Genomic DNA, 17,740 nt, shown 5'->3' with positions numbered 1-17,740 from the left:
CAAACCCACCTAAACCTCCTCCAACATCTAGAGCGTTCGATCACGATCGCGTGGCCGCAAACCGCACCTCATTTGGAGCTTCCTAGCTCCCTCTACCTCTATAAATAGATCCTCTCCCAAAAATTGCGGATGAAACCACCCCTAACCCTAAAATTTCATCTCCTCCGCCGCCGGACATGTCCGCTCCCGCCGGACACGCCCCGCGCCGCCGCGCCCAGCCAACCGGGGGCCGCCATGTGGCACGCCGGCCACCTCCCACGCCGCGGCCCGCCCGGGCCCGAGGAGGGCCCCCGCGGCCCGAAGGAGCTCCGCCGCCCGCGCCCACTTCTTCCCTCCACCCGCCCCCTCCGCCACATCGCCGCACGCCATCCACGACCGCCGCGCCGCTCGTCTCCTCTTGCCGTCGCCGGCCGCCGTCGTCGACACCGCTCCTCGCCGCGGCCGCACTACCGCGCCGCACCTCGCCGCCGCTTCCCCGACGCCGGCGAGCGGCGACCTCGCCGCCGCTCGTCTCTGACCCCTTCCCCAGCTCCGGCCGGCCCTCTCCTCGACGCCGACGACAACTCCGGCCGGCGAACCTCGTCATCCGTGCCATATCTGGATCTCAGATCTAAAACACCCCGGTTGACTTTTCCCTCCGAACCCTAACTTTTTAGCATTTTTTCGCATGCCATGACTCTGCATCCGTAGCTCTGATTAGTGCGTGTAGCATATCAAAATGTTCGCCTCGACGAGTACATCATTTCATCTCATTGCATCATTTTCATTTGAGCTCATCTTGATGCCCGAAATGCTGTTGGAAGAGGGCTATGTGAGGAATATTTCAGATCTGTCTCAGCAAATGGCCTTTTGTCATTTTTGCCATGATTAATGTGTGCATGCTATGATCCTGAGCTCTACATGTGTTTTGATGACTGACATGCCATATTTATAGGGGTGTATGCCATGTATTTTTGTGATCTTTGTGGTGACTAGCACAAGCATGCAAAGTAGCCTACTCAATGATGCTGATTTCAGGGACTTAGAATTTCACTAAGTCCTTGTCCTGATAATGTTTTTATGCCATATGTTCATGTTGTTTCCTAGTGATCCGTGCCTCTTTTGAGGATGATCATTAAGGATGTTTTGTTATTGTTCTGGTGCTCTATCCATCCATGTCTTTGTTTGCAATTATGGATCACCCTAGCTTGAGTCAATCCAGCTCTACTTTTGCTATAAAATGTTCCTGGCAGATTGTTAACATGTTTAGCGATTTTGCCGAGGTTGTTGCTAGTGATCCGTACATGCTATGTTGTTGTTCTTGCCATGTATAGCTTCTATGCCATGTATTCTTGATGGGTGTGTGCTTAGTTTGTCATGCCATGCTCTGTAGTGAGTGCATCGAGCTCGTAAACATGCCTACTTGTTAATCTATTTGCATGCTCAAGTTTTTCACTGTCTGAATCTGTTTATGTTTTTGCTATTTTCACATGCTTGAAATTGTATTTTATGATCCCTTTTGGCTCAAGGTCACTAAGGGACTTTTGTTATATGCTTAGAGTAGCTTCATGCTATGCCTTGCTTTGCCATGATGTGTTCCTGTAGCATGTAGTTTTCATGCTCTAAAGATTGCTTCCTGATGATAAATTCCTGATTTGTTGTTATTTCACTAAGTCTGAAACCTGTTATCATTTGCACTCTTGCCATGCCTGTTTGAACCTGTTAATGAGTGAATTAGCCGTAGCTCAGTGTTCATCTTTTGTCAAGCATCATGAGAGGATCCCTGCCATGTATTTTGTTGTCATGTTTGAGTGTTGTAGCATATTTAACTTGATGCATTTAGATGGCTACTTGCTTTTTATCGCAGACCGGTGCCATATTTGTTTTTCTTGCCATTTCCAAACCGTGCATCCGATTCCGGTGATCTTTATATCGATTTCGACCGAAATCACCTCACCTTTCGAGTGGCACTCTTGGATTTCCAAGTTAAGGCTAGATTTAATCATTCCCTTGCAAATCTTGCATATGTATCACATATCGCATCCCGCATATCATACCATGTTTGCATCATGTTGCTTGAGCATTGCACGTGGTTGATTGTGCTCCTTTTGCTTGTTGTTCTTGTTTGGGTAGAGCCGGGAGACGAGTTCGTGAATGAGGAGCCGTTGAGTTCGCTTACGAGGATCAAGGCAACTCTGAAAACTTTGCAGGCAAGATGACCATACCCTCGAAATCACTTCTATCTTTGCTTCCTAGATGCTCGCTCTTTTGCTATGCCTATGCTACGATACCTACCACTTGCTTATCATGCCCCCCATATTTCCATGTCAAACCTCTAACCCACCATGTCCTAGCAAACCGTTGTTTGGCTATGTTACCGCTTTGCTCAGGACCTCTTATAGCGTTGCTAGTTGCAGGTGCAGTTTGGAGATCGTTCCTTGTTGGAACTTGTTTATTGTTGGGATATCACAATATTATCTTGTTTATCTTAATGCACCTATATACTTGGTAAAGGGTGGAAGGCGCGGCCTTATGCCTGGTGTTTTGTTTCACTCTTGCCGCCCTAGTTTCCGTCATATCGGTGTTATGTTCCCGGATTTTGCGTTCCTTACACGGTTGGGTTATCATGGGAACCCCTTGACAGTTCGCCTTGAATGAAACTCCTCCAGCAATGCCCAACCTTGGTTTTACCATTTGCCACCTAGCCTCTTTTTCCCTTGGGTTTCCGGAGCCCGAGGGTCATCTTTATTTAAACCCCCCTGGGCCAGTGTTCCTCTGAGTGTTGGTCCGACCGAGTAGACTGCGGGGCCACCTCGGGGCAACTTGAGGTTTGGTTTTACTCGTAGGATGTCTCATCTGAGTGTGCCCTGAGAATGAGATATGTGCAGATCCTATCGGGATTTGTCGGCACATTCGGGCGGTGTTGCTGGACTTGTTTTACCATTGTCGAGGATGTCCTGTAACCGGGATGCCGAGTCTGATTGGATTGTCTTGGGAAAAGGAATATCATTCGTTGACCGTGAGAGCTTGTGATGGGCTAAGTTGCGACTCCCCTGCAGGGATTTGAACTTTCGAAAGCCATGCCCGCGGTTATGGGCATATGGGAATTTGTTAATGTCCGGTTGTAGATAACATGAAACTTAAATTAATTAAAATGCACCAACCGCGTGTGTTACCGTGATGGTCTCTTCTCGGCGGAGTCCGGGAAGTGAACACGGTGTTGGAGTAATGCTTGGCGTAGGTTGTTCTAGGATCACTTCTTGATCATAGTTGTTCGACCGTGCTTTTGCCTTCTCTTCTCGCTTTGCGAATATGTTAGCCACCATATATGCTAGTCGCTTGCTGGAGCTCCACATCATACCTTTACCTTTCCTATAAGATTAAATAGTCTTGATCGGGAGGGTGCGAGATTGCTGAGTCCCCGTGACTCATAGTTTACTTCCAAAACCAGATGCAGGGACCGATGATACCGTTCCAGATGATATGACCGAGCTCAAGTGGGAGTTTGATGAAGACTCTCGTTGTTACTATGTGTCTTTCCCAGATGATCAGTAGTGGTGCCCAGTTGGGGCGATCGGGGACTTTGTCGCATTTGGGGTTGATCTTTATTTTGGTACCGTAGTCGGACCCTGAGTGTATTGGATGAATGTAATGATTTATTTATGTATTTGTGTGACGTGGCGAGTGTAAGCCAACTATGTACCTTTCCCCTTTATTTATGTACATGGGTTGTTTGCGAAGATTACCTCACTTGCGACATTGCTTTCAATGTGGTTATGCCTCTAAGTCGTGCTTCGACACGTAGGAAATATAGCCGCATCAAGGGCGTTACAGTGGCAGTGCAAGAGCAGCGGTGACGGCAAGAGCAGCAGGAAGCAAAAGCAGCAGCGACAACGGCAAGAGCAGTAGCAGGCACGGGGCTACGCGGGCACGACCAGGAGCAGCGGCAACAGCGCAAGCAACAGCAACACACACACACATATGCAGGAGCTTGGGGACGACGACAAACAACGACGAACCAAAGGGGAAAAGGAGGGGATCGACACAGGAGCTCACCACGGAGCTCGTGGACGTGATTAGAGAGCGCGGGGGTGACCAGATGCGTCAAGCTCGACGGTGAGATGCGACGATCATGGCGGAAAACTAGCTCGATCCCGAGCGAATGATGTAGCTCTGGTCGAACGGATGAACGGGGGTGACGGAGTCGACGACGAGGAACTCCCTGGACAACCTCCCGGTCGCCGAGGAGGCCAGTGGCCGCGAGGATGCGGACGGTCCGTCAACGGTAGTTCGGGAGTGAGCGAAACAGAGAGGGATTGGACGAGCGAGGGGATAAGTGAGGGCTAGGGTTTGTCCTGGGGGTTAGGGGTGCTCTTATCCTTCCACGAGGCCGTGGGATGGCCGATGCATGGCCCATACGCCATGGATGCCCTCCACACACTCCCTGCCTCCCTGTAGCTGTAGATAGATGAAGGTGGAGGTGGGCTGGGCCGTTTTCTGTCTCCACATGGGCCAAAGTGCATAATGAGGCTTTGTTATTTTCTTCTCTTCACTTATTTTAGCTACTACTTTGTCTTTAGTTTAGTTAGTAATTGATTTTTTTTAAGAATGAAACTTGGCAAATATTTAGGTGCACCATTTTGAAGATGCACACAAAGTTTGGGGGCACTTGTAAAGTTTAACCATTTTTATAAAAAGAAACGGTCAAGTTAATTGTTGTTGTTCCATTTATTAAATTCATAAAATTTTATTTGTGAATCATATGAAATTGGTGTAGTCATCACCATTTCTTATTGAATATTTGCAACATAACGAACATTTTTATTCTACTGTTAGAAGGAATAATAATTTCACTTGCAATATAAATTTGAATTTGACTTAGGATAACCAGGAGAGATTAAGTTTAGCAAAATGGGATGATGTGGCATCATTAGTCAGGAATTCTCTATAGCATAACTACCGGGTTGTTACAAATCTCCTCCACTACAAGAAATCTCGTCCCGAGATTTAAGAGGTGGAGCAAGGGGGAAAGTTTGGTTACGAAATTCTAATGGATCTTCTTGGTCTTGGTTGCCCTTCTGGAAGAGGTCGATCCATTAAGTGGATGTCTTCATTTCTCTACTTCAGGTCATCATGATGAAGTTGTCATCCTTTCTTCAGAAACTCCATCGTACTTACGAAAAAGGATAAGGGGTAACTTTGGAAGAACGGACGTCTACAAGGTTGCTTATCTGATAGATAACATCATGGAAGGTGGCGGGAAGTAACTCTCGAATTGGAACTTAAGAAAATATCGAGAGCAATTAAGACGGTGCAATAAGAAGTTTCGAGCGGATATGCAATCGTTCATTGCCTGAAATAGGGCGTGAAAGGGGTTTAGTGCAACGGGAATAAGTATTGTGTCTGGTACCAGAATAGGTCATCTCTACGAAGGTGACCCGTGAATGCATATGGAGTCAAGCGCGAGGAATAACCTTGGAAACCAGGGGGTGTGCAAGAGAGTCAGGTTTCGATCCTGTGGAACTGTGGGTTATGGGCCCACCAGGTGGGTTAAAAGTAGGAAGGCTATGACGTCTTACACGATCATGTAAGCAAGGCATGTCAGAGGATAGCCTATCAGTTATGTCGACAGCAACATCGATACGAAGGGCGAGAGACGAAGAGAACCATTTTCCTGCTCGTTGAATGAGGCAGACCAATATGCAAAGTTCTCGTCCATTGGTGGTCATCGGAATGTCATCAAGAATAGTAACAGGGTCTTGCTGATAGGATTGTACAACGAGGTGTTTACATAAGCAGGAGAATATTACTGCTTAGATCATATAGACCACAAGAAAGGTTAAACCAAACAATGGAAAGAAAAATATGATTATCAGATTAAATAGAACAATGGAAAGGAAAATGTGTTAAAACACATATTTTGGGGGTATATCCTTCTCAAGGACAAGCAGAGAAGAAATATCCATGATGAGATATAAAGAAGAAAAGCTTTTAGGTAAGGGGAGATAAATTTCATGAAATTACCCATACAACGGTGTTTGGATATTTGAGAAAGAAAATTTTGCATTGCGCTTCCAATATTCTTGTTGATGAACGGAGTGCCACAGGCATGCTTTGAGATAGCTTTGACATGGTCTCATGTAAAGGACAGACTTTGGATAGACAATGGGTCCATCAGGAACAACCTATGGAATAAGTCTTACAATGTCCTCATGGAAGAATGGCTAACTCTGCTAAAAGGAAACTATAACAATAGGTCCTTCGGCTAGGTGCAGTAGGCATGACATCACCTTACCGGGTCATATAAAGACCAATGTTATAACTTTTGGAAATATGTCCCAACCATCACATCTGACTGAGATTCAGATCTGATTAGTGCCATGGTACCTCAGTCTCGGGATGCCTGAGAAGAAAAGGTGCAACACAAATTGACAAGATGATATTGTAAGATTCTCGGAGATGAACTATGGAAGCAAGTTCCGAAACAAGAGTTCATCATTTAAACCAAGGAGAGGATGAGGGGTAGCTGATGGACTTAGTAGCAATTCATCGAGGTTTCCAAAAAGATGGATTTCCACAATTAAGTGAACGAGGTGATAGCATCAGACACACCGAAGTATATAATGAGGTAGGTTCGATGAGAACATCCACAATTAAATATTGAACAAAAATGCACCTGGAATTATAGACCAAGTAGGACGATCAAAGTAAGAATGGTGATTCGATAACGAAACTATCGGCCATTCACTTCGAAACAACAGGGTTGCTAGAGATATTAAATTCTCACAACAGAGGTCACTCAACACGGGGGCCAAGAAAGGAATGGTGATGGCGAGAAGCATCACTGCAACAAGAATTTCTTAAGAGGTGGTGAAATTCCCACGATATTCTTGACAAATAAGATGGTAATACTCTAAGGTAAAGAAGAACAAATGTTGGATAGCAAGGAACTCAAGGTATAACACAAAACACGAACAAGTTTGTGTTGAATGGAAGGCAATAAAATGGCCGATGATAAAACAGATCATCGAGGGCAAGGATGGTATTTCTCATCATGAATTCAATTGATATCTAGGAAGGAGTCAATATGTTGATGATGATTACGACAATTTTTTGTCGAGAGGCTCCATGAAGAAGCAATCGAACAGCCACTGCATCAAGCAAAATGACTGATGTAGGGATAGATTATTGGATCCATCGATACGACACCAACTCAGAACCAAGCTTATTGTTTGAGGTGGAACGATAAGACGAGGGAATCAACATAAGCTTAGCTCATCGTCGAAGGTTGTGCTCCGGGATAAGGACGAAGTAGCATAGTTAAAATCAACACCATAATGATGTAGCCAATCAGGCTAGGAATGACATGACGGAGTATTAAACTTCCTCCCAACAAAGTACTAGGAGTATTGAATCACAGTATTGATTTGATTCACTATGCAGTGTTCTCGGTTGACTAATAACTCAAAACCTGGGGGAAATCTGAACTCGGTGAGAAGCAATACTAGATGTAGACTCATAGGAAGCGACACAGTTCTTTGATATTCTCGATATATTGGAGGGTAATACTCGAAGGAAGATCAAAATAGAGGTTGTGGAGATGTATTGATCTTCAGAAGACAAGTACCTTAACTTGCCCGAGAAATGGAATCAAGGAGAAAATGTGGTCAGAACCACGATTGCAAAGGATCAATTCACGAATACCAGATGATATTTTATCAAGGAAATAATCATTAGTACAAGAAGCTTCCATGATAGGATCTACATCGTGTCCATGGGCATGAACACAAATTCAAGGTCGACTCCCACTTCTCCAATGCATAATCTTTCATCCACTTCTCACTTTCCGTGAAGTTTTAGCGTTGAAATTTTATCTGTCAAAAAGCCAGTAGAGTATAACCCGCATAACTTTTGAGTTCACACAGATTATGGAAGGCACAGGCTCAACGGTCTAAATCCTATGCGCACAGGGATCTGGGCCCATCGCCCATTGCACACCTGCATGTTGCGTACGCGGCCGGTGAGCAGACCTAGCAACCTCCATTACAAAGGAAGTTGCGTTACGCGGTCCAACCCGACGCGCGCCGCTCAGTCGCTGACGTCAAGAAGGCTTCGGCTGATACCACGACGTCGAGTGCCCATAACTGTTCCCGCATAGGTGGTTAGTGCATATAGGCCAGTGGCCAGACTCAGATCAAATACCAAGATCTCGTTAAGCGTGTTATTTCGAAGTAACCGCGGACACCGACCAAGGCCAGGATCACCTCTCTCCTAGGTGGTCTCAACCTGCCCTGTCGCTCCGCCACAAAGTAGCAGTCGGGGGCCGTCGGGAACCCAGGCCCACCACTACCGAGATGGAACCACCTGTCCTTTCAGCCCCCACACTGGAATCACTCGCCGGTACTCTGCGAGCCGACCCGTCTTTAGTCATCACATGTATCATGTATATGTATATAAGTATATACCCGTGATCACGTCCCAAGTGATCATGGCCCGATAGTATAGCATGGCAGACGGACAAGAATGTAGGGCCACTAATGGAATACTAGCATCCTACACTAAGCATTTTAGGATTGCAGGTAAAGGTAACAACAGTAGCAACAAGGATAGGCTATCCATCAGGAGGATAAACGAAAAGCAGTAACATGCTACACTACTCTAATGCAAGTAGTAGAGAGAAGAATAGGTGATATCTGGTGATCAAGGGGAGGGCTTGCCTGGTTGCTCTGGCAAGAAGGAGGGGTCGTCAACACTGTAGTCGTACTGGGTAGCAGCCACGTCTATCTCAGTGTCTAACAAGAGAGGAGGGGGTAGAAACGGTAAATATGGAGAAAACAAAGCATCACAAAACATAATGAGGCAATACGCGGTGCTAGGTATGCCCTAACGCGGTACTAGGTGATGCCGGTGAAGGGGGGAACATCCGGGTGAGTATTCCCGGTGTTCGACGTTTTCGGACAGACGAACCGAAGGGGATTGTAGCATGTTCGCTATGCTAGGGACGTGTGGCGGATGAGTAGACCGCGTATTCAGATTCGTCTTGTCATTCTGAACAACTTTCATGTATAAATTATTTTCATCTGACGTATGGTTTATTTTATATGATTTTCTAAAGATTTTATACATTCTGAAGTTTTTGGTTTTATTTTAATTCGGGTTGACCAAGTCAAGTTGACTAGTCAAATAGGAAGGGGTGGCCCACATGCCATTTTCTATTAGGCTAAGTAATTTAATAACTAGTGTAATTGAACCCATGGGACTACTTAGCATAGATTAAATAAGTCCCTAATTAGTCCACAAAAGTCCTAAACTAATCCTAGCTAAATAGCCTAAACTAACAAGGTCGGCCACACACTCAACACACGCACACACCAGATGCACACACCACACACACTCTCGGCCATGGCCTTAGCCATGGCCATTAGTAGCAGCAGTAGCCAGGGGCAGTAGGCAGCACTAGCAAAGAAGCAGCGGCGCAACAAGCAAGAGCAGTAGCAGTGCAGGAGCAGCGGCGACGGCAAGAGCAGCAAGAAGCAAAAGCAGCAGCGGCAGCAGCACGCAGGAGTGGAAGGCAGGGTGGCAGTAGCAGGCACGAGGCTGCCCGGGCACGACCAGGAGCAGCGGCAATAGCGCAAGCAATAGCAACACGCACGCACACATATGCAGGAGCTCGAGGACGTGATTAGAGAGCGCGGGGGTGACCAGATGCGTCAAGCTCGACGGCGAGATGCGACGGCCATGGCGGAAAATTTGCTCGATCCCGAGCAAACGGTGTAGCTTCGGTCGAACGGAAGCACGTGGGTGACGTATTCGACGACGAGGAACTCCCTGGACAACCTCCCGGTCGCTGGGGAGGCCAGTGGCCGCGAGGATGGTGATGGTGCGTCAACGGCAGTTCGGGAGCGAGCGAAACAGAGAGGGATTGGACGAGCGAGGGGATAAGTGAGGGCTAGGGTTTGTCCTGGGGGTTGGGGGTGCTCTTATCCTTCCACGAGGCCGTGGGAGGCCGACGCAAGGCCCAGACGCCATGGATGCCCTCCACGCACTCCCTGCCTCCTTGTAGTTGTAGGTAGATGAAGTTGGAGGTGGGCTGGGCCGTTTTCTGTCTCCACATGGGCCAAAGTGCAAAATGAGGCTTTGTTATTTTCTTCTCTGCACTTATTTTAGCTACTGCTTTGTCATTAGTTTAGTTAGTAATTGAATTTTTTTTGAAGAATGAAACTTGGCAAATATTTAAGGTGCACCATTTTGAAGATGCACACAAAGTTTGGGGCCTTTGGAAAGTTTAACCATTTTTATAAAAAGAAACGGTCAAGTTAATTGTTGTTGTTCCATTTATTAAATTCCTAAAATTTTATTTGTGAGTCATATGGAATTGGTGTAGTCATCACCATTTCTTATTGAATATTTGCAACATAACGAACATTTTTATTCTACTGTTATAAGGAATAATAATTTCACTTGCAATATAAATTTGAATTTGACTTAGGATAACGAGGAGATATTAAGTTTAGCAAAATGGGATGATGTGGCATCATTAGTCAGGAATTCTCTATAGCATAATTACCGGTGTGTTACAAATCTCCTCCACTACAAGAAATCTCGTCTCGAGATTTAAGAGGCGGAGTAAGGGGGAAAGCTTGGTTATGAAATTCTAACGGATCTTCTTGGTCTTGGTTGCCCTTCTGGAAGAGGTCCATCCATTAAGTGGATGTCTTCATTTCTCTACTTCAGATCATCATGATGAAGTCGTCATCCTTTCTTCAGAAACTCCATCGTACTTACGAAAAAGGATAAGAGGTAACTTTGTAAGAACGGACGTCTACAAGGTTGCTTATCTGATACTCCCTCCGTTCCTAAATATTTTTCTTTTAAGAGATCTCAAATAGACTACCACATACGGATGTTTATAGACATATTTTAGTCTGCATTCACTCATTTTGCTCCGTATGTAGTCACTTATTGAAATCTTTAGAAAGACAAATATTTAGGAACAGAGGGAGTAGATAACATCAAGGAAGGTGGCGGGAAGTAATTCTCAATTTGGAACTTAAGAAAATATCGAGAGCAATTAAGGCGGTGCAATAAGAAGTTTCGAGCGGATAGGCAATCGTTAATTCCCTAAAATAGGGCGTGAAAGGGGTTCAGTGCAACGGGAATAAGTATTGTGTCTGATACCAGAATAGGTCATCTCTAGGAAGGTGACCCGTGAATGCATATGGAGTCAAGCGCAAGGAATAACCTTGGAAACCAGGAGGGTGTGCAGGAGAGTCAGGTTTCAATCCTGTGGAACTGTGGTTTATGGGCCCACCAGGTGGGTTAAAAGTAGGAAGGCGATGACGTCTTACACGATCATGTAAGCAAGGCATGTCAGAGGATAGCCTATCAATTATGTCGACAACAACATCGATACCAAGGGTGAGGGACGAAGAGAACCATTTTCCTGCTCGTTGAACGAGGCGGACCAATAGGCAAAGTTCTCGTCCATTGGTGGTCACCAGAATGTCATCAACAATAGTAACAGGGTCTTGCTGACAGAATTGTACAACGAGGTGTTTACATAAGCAGGAGAATATTACTGCTTACATCATATAGACCACAAGAAAGGTTAAACCAAACAATGGAAAGAAAAATATGATTATCAGATTAAATAGAACAATGGAAAGGAAAATGTGTTAAAACACATATTTCGGGGGTATATCCTTCTCAAGGACAAGCAGAGAAGAAATATCCATGACGAGATATAAAGAAGAAAAGCTTTTAGGTAAGGGGAGAGAAATTTCATGAAATTACCCATACAACGGTGTTGGATATTTGAGAAAGAAAATTTTGCATTGCGCTTCCAATATTCTTGTTGATGAACGGAGTGCCACGGACATGCTTTGAGATAGCTTTGACATGGTCTCATGTAAAGGATAGACTTTGGATAGACAATGGGTCCATCAGGAACAACCTATGGAATAAGTCTTACAATGTCCTCATGGAAGAATGGCTAACTTTGCTAAAGGGAAACTATAACAATAGGTCCTTCGGCTAGGTGCACTAGGCATGACATCACCTTACCGGGTCAGATGTGATGGTTGGGACATATTTCCAAAAGTTATAACCCGAATAGTAGAGAGATCAGGGTCCCAGAGTATAGATGGAGGAGTAAAAGATCCTAATACCACCCAAATGGCGACGTGGGCCCATAAGGCACACATCCATGTTAATAAAAGTTTTACAACGTCTATACTTGACTTCGGACAAGGGGTGTGGAAAGAGGGTTCCTACAGGCAGTCGGCTCTGATACCAACTTGTGACGCCCCCGATTCAATCGTACACTAATCATGCACGCAAATGTGTACGATCAAGATCAAGGACTCACGGGAAGATATCACAACACAACTCTAAAAATAAAATAAGTCATACCAGCATCATATTACAAGCCAGGGGCCTTGATGTCTACTACACAACCTTCTTCTCGTAGACGTTGTTGGGCCTCCAAGTGCAGAGGTTTGTAGGACAGTAGCAAATTTCCCTCAAGTGGATGACCTAAGGTTTATCAATCCGTAGGAGGCGTGGGATGAAGATGGTCTCTCTCAAGCAACCCTGCAACCAAATAACAAAGAGTCTCTTGTGTCCCCAACACACCCAATACAAAGGTAAATTGTATAGGTGCACTAGTTCGGCGAAGAGATGGTGATACAAGTGGTATATGGATGGTAGAGAAAGGTATTTGTAATCTGAAATTATAAAAATAGCAAGGTAACTAATGGTAAAAGTGAGCGTAAACGGTATTGCAATGATAGTAAACAAGGCCTAGGGTTCATACTTTCGCTAGTTCAAGTCCTCTCAACAATAATAGCATAATTGGATCACATAACTATCCCTCAACATGCAACAAAGAGTCACTCCAAAGTCACTAATAGCGGAGAACGAACGAAGAGATTATGGTAGGGTACAAAACCACCTCAAAGTTATTCTTTCCAATCAATCCATTGGGCTATTCCTATAAGTGTCACAAACATCCCTAGAGTTCATACTAGAATAACACCTTAAAACACAAATCAACCAAAACCCTAATGTCACCTAGATACTCCAATGTCACCTCAAGTATCCGTGGGTATGATTATACGATATGCATCACACAATCTCAGATTCATCTATTCAACCAACACATAGAACCTCAAAGAGTGCCCCAAAGTTTCTACCGGAGAATCACGACGAAAACGTGTGCCAATCCCTATGCATAGGTTCATGGGCGGAACCCGCAAGTTGATCACCAAAACATACATCAAGTGAATCACGTGGTATCCCATTGTCACCACAGATACGCACGGCAAGACATACATCAAGTGTTCTCAAATCTATAAAGACTCAATCCGATAAGATAATTTCAAAGGGGAAACTCAATCCATTACAAGAGAGTAGAGGGGGGAGAAAACATCATAGGATCCAAATATAATAGCAAAGCTCGCGATACATCAAGATCGTATCACCTCAAGAACATGAGAGAGAGAGAGATCAAACACATAGCTACTGGTACATACCCTCAGCCCCGAGGGAGAACTACTACCTCCTCGTCATGGAGAGCACCGGGATGATGAAGATGGCCACCGGAGAAGGATTGCCCCCTCCGGCAGGGTGCCGGAACGGGTCTAGATTGGTTTTCAGTGGCTACGGATGCCTTCTGGCGGTGAACTCCCGATCTATTGTGCTCCCCGATGTTTTTAGGGTATATGGAGATATATAGGCGGAAGAAGTACGTCAGGGGGGCCACGAGAGGCCCACGAGGGTGGAGGGCATGCCCTAGGGGGTGGGCGCGCCCCCCTACCTCGTGGCCTCCTCGAAGCTTCCCTTACGTGCACTTCAAGTCTTCTGGGCTTCTTTCCTTCCAAAAATGAGTTCCGTGAAGTTTCAGGTTAATTGGACTCCGTTTGATTTTCCTTTTCTTCGAAACCCTAAAACAAGGTAAAAACAGAAACTGGCACTAGGCTATGGGTTGATAGGTTAGTCCCAAAAATGATATAAAAGTGTATAATAAAGCCCATAAACATCCAAAACAGTAGATAATATAGCATCGAGCAATCAAAAATTATAGATACGTTGGAGACGTATCAGCATCCCCAAGCTTAATTCCTGCTCGTCCTCGAGTAGGTAAATGATAAAAACAGAATTTTTGATGCGGAGTGCTTCTTGGCATAATTTCAATGTAATTATTCTTAATTGTGGCATGAATATTCAGATCCGAAAGATTCAAGACAAAAGTTCATATTGACATAAAAATAATAATACTTCAAGCATACTAACTAAGCAATTATGTCTTCTCAAAATAACATGGCCAAAGAAAGCTATCCCTACAAAACATATAGTCTGGCTATGCTCCATCTTCACCACACAAAATATTTAAATCATGCACAACCCCGATGACAAGCCAAGCAATTGTTTCATACTTTTGATATTCTCAAACTTTTTCAATCTTCACGCAATACATGAGCGTGAGCCATGGACATAGCACTGTAGGTGGAATAAAATGGTGGTTGTGGAGAAGACAAAAAGGGAGAAGATAGTCTCACATCAACTAGGTGTATCAACGGGCTATGGAGATGCCCATCAATAGATATCAATGTGAGTGAGTAGGGATTGCCATGCAACGGATGCACTAGAGCTGAAAGCTCAAAAAGAAACTAAGTGGGTGTGCATCCAACTTGCTTGCTCATGAAGATCTAGGGCAATTTGAGGAAGCCCATCATTGGAATATACAAGCCAAGTTCTATAATGTAAGATTCCCACTAGTATATGAAAGTGATAACATGAGAGACTCTCTACTATGAAGATCATGGTGCTACTTTGAAGCACAAGTGTGGTAAAAGGATAGTAACATTGTCCCTTCTTTCTTTTTCTCTCATTTTTTATTTTTTTTATTTGGGCCTTTTCTCTTTTTTTATGGCCTCTTTTCTTTCTCTTTTTTTATTTGGGATTCTTTGGCCTCTTTTATTTATTTTTCGTCCGGAGTCTCATCCCGACTTATGGGGGAATCATAGTCTCCATCATCCTTTCCTCACTGGGACAATGCTCTAATAATGATGGTCATCACACTTTTATTTACTTACAACTCGATACTTAGAACAAGATATGACTGTATATGAATGCCTCTGGTGGTGTACCAGGATGTGCAATGATGCATGAGTGACATGTATGAAAGAATTATGAACGGTGGCTTTGCCACAAATACAATGTCAACTACATGATCATGCTAAGCAATATGACAATGATGGAGCGTGTCATAATAAACGGAACGGTGGAAAGTTGCATGGCAATATATCTCGGGATGGCTATGGAAATGCCATAATAGGTAGTTATGGTGGCTGTTTTGAGGAAGGTATATGGTGGGTGTATGATACCGGCGAAAGGTGCGCGGTATTAGAGAGGCTAGCAATGGTGGAAGGGTGAGAGTGCGTATAATCCATGGACTCAACATTAGTCATAAAGAACTCACATACTTATTGCAAAAATCTATTAGTTATCGAAGGAAAGTACTACGGGCATGCTCCTAGGGGGATAGATTGGTAGTAAAAGACCATCGCTCGTCCCCGACCGCCACTCATAAGGAAGACAATCAATAAATAAATCATGCTCTGACTTCATCACATAACGGTTCACCATACATGCATGCTATGGGAATCACAAACTTCAACACAGGTATTTCTCAAATCCACAACTACTCAACTAGCATGACTCTAATATCACCATCTCCATATCTCAAAACAATCATCAAGTATCAAACTTCTCATAGTATTCAATGCACTTTATATGAATTTTTTTATTATATCCCTCTTGGATGCCCATCATATTAGGACTAGTTTCATAACCAAAGCAAATTACCATGCTGTTCTAAAGACTCTAAAAATAATATAAGTGAAGCACGAGAGTTAATCTATTTCTTCAAAATAAAATCACCATTGTGCTCTAAAAGATATAAGTGAAGCACCAGAGCAAACGACAAACTACTCCGAAAGATATAAGTGAAGATCAATGAGTAGTCGAATAATTATGCAACTATGTGAAGGCTCTATAACATTTAAGAATTTCAGATCTTGGTATTTTATTCAAGCATCAAGCAAAGAAAAATAAAATGACATTCTAAGAATAGCAAACATCATGTGAAGAAGCAAAACTTAGGATCAACCGATACTAACCGATAGTTGTTGAAGAAGAAAGGTGGGATGCCAACCGGTGCATCCCCAAGCTTAGACGCTTGAGACTTCTTGAAATGTTATCTCGGGATGCCTTGGGCATCCCCAAGCTTGAGCTTTTGTGTCTCCTTAATTCCTCTCATATCACGGTCTCCCTAAATCTCAAAAGCTTCATCCACACAAAACTCAACAAGGGCTCGTGAGATAATTTAGTATAAACCATTGCCAAAACCTTATCATACTCTACTGTAGCAAATCACTAAAATTATTATTCAACATTGCCTACTAAATGCCTCTGCATATTTAATAGTCCTATCCTCAAATAGAATCATTAAAGAAGAAAACATATGCAAACAATGCAAACATAACAGCAATCTGCCTAAACAGGATAGTCTGTAAAGAATGCAGCAATATACATACTTACCTAGCTCCAAAAATTATGAAATAAAATTCCCACTGTAGTAAATTTATCATATCTTAATATTAAAAATATTTCAACATTTTATCACGTTCTGACTTTTCTAGGGAATTATTGCAACAGCGGTAAACTTTCTGTTTTCAAACAGCAACATGTGGACTTCTAAAATAGGCATAGTAAAGGCTATCAATGCCACTTTTATTGAAATAAAAGATGCAAAACATTGTTCTAAATAACAGCAAGCAAATTCTAACAAATTAAATTGACGCTCCAAGCAAAACACATATCATGTGGTAAATAAAAATATAGCTCCAAGTAAAGTTACCGATGAACGAGAACGAAAAAGGGGATGCCTTCCGGGGCATCGCCAAGCTTAGGCTCTTGGCTATCCTTGAATATTACCTTGGGGTGCCTCGGGCATCCCCAAGCTTAGGCTATTTCCACTCCTTATTCCATAGTCCATCGAATCCTTACCCAAATCTTGAAAGCTTCACAACACAAAACTTAACAGAAAACTCATAAGCTCAGTTAGTATAAGAAATTGAATCACCACTTCAAGGTACTGTAATGAACTCATTATTTATTTATATTGGTGTTAAACCTACTGTATTCCAACTTCTCTATGGTTCATAAACTATTTTACTAGCCATAGATTCATCAAAATAAGTAAACAACACATGAAAAACACAATCTGTCAAAAACAGAACAGTCTGTAGTAATCTGGATCAAACGTATACTTCTGAAACTCATAAAATTCTCAAATAAATTGATGGACCTGAGGAATTTATATATTAATCATCTGAAAAAATAATTAACTAAATATCACTCCCCAATAAAAAATGGCAGCAATTCTCGTGAGCGCTAAAGTTTCTGTTTTTTACAGCATGATCGCAAAGACTTTCCCCAAGTCTTCCCAAAGGTTCTACTTGGCACAAACACTAATTAAAAGCATAGAACCACATCTAAACAGAGCCTATATGAATTATTTATTACTAAACAGGAACAAAATGCAAGGAACAAAAACAAAGTTGGGTTGCCTCCCAACAAGCGCTATCGTTTAACGCCCCTAGCTAGGCATGATTATTTCAATGATGCTCACATAAAAGATAAGAATCGAAACATAAAGAGAGCATATTCAAGAATATTACTAGCACATTTAAGTCTA

This window comes from Triticum aestivum, chromosome 1A, assembly GCF_018294505.1.
Source record: "Triticum aestivum cultivar Chinese Spring chromosome 1A, IWGSC CS RefSeq v2.1, whole genome shotgun sequence".
Classification (NCBI taxonomy): Eukaryota; Viridiplantae; Streptophyta; class Magnoliopsida; order Poales; family Poaceae; genus Triticum; species Triticum aestivum.
Note: the sequence above shows the minus strand (reverse complement) of the source record.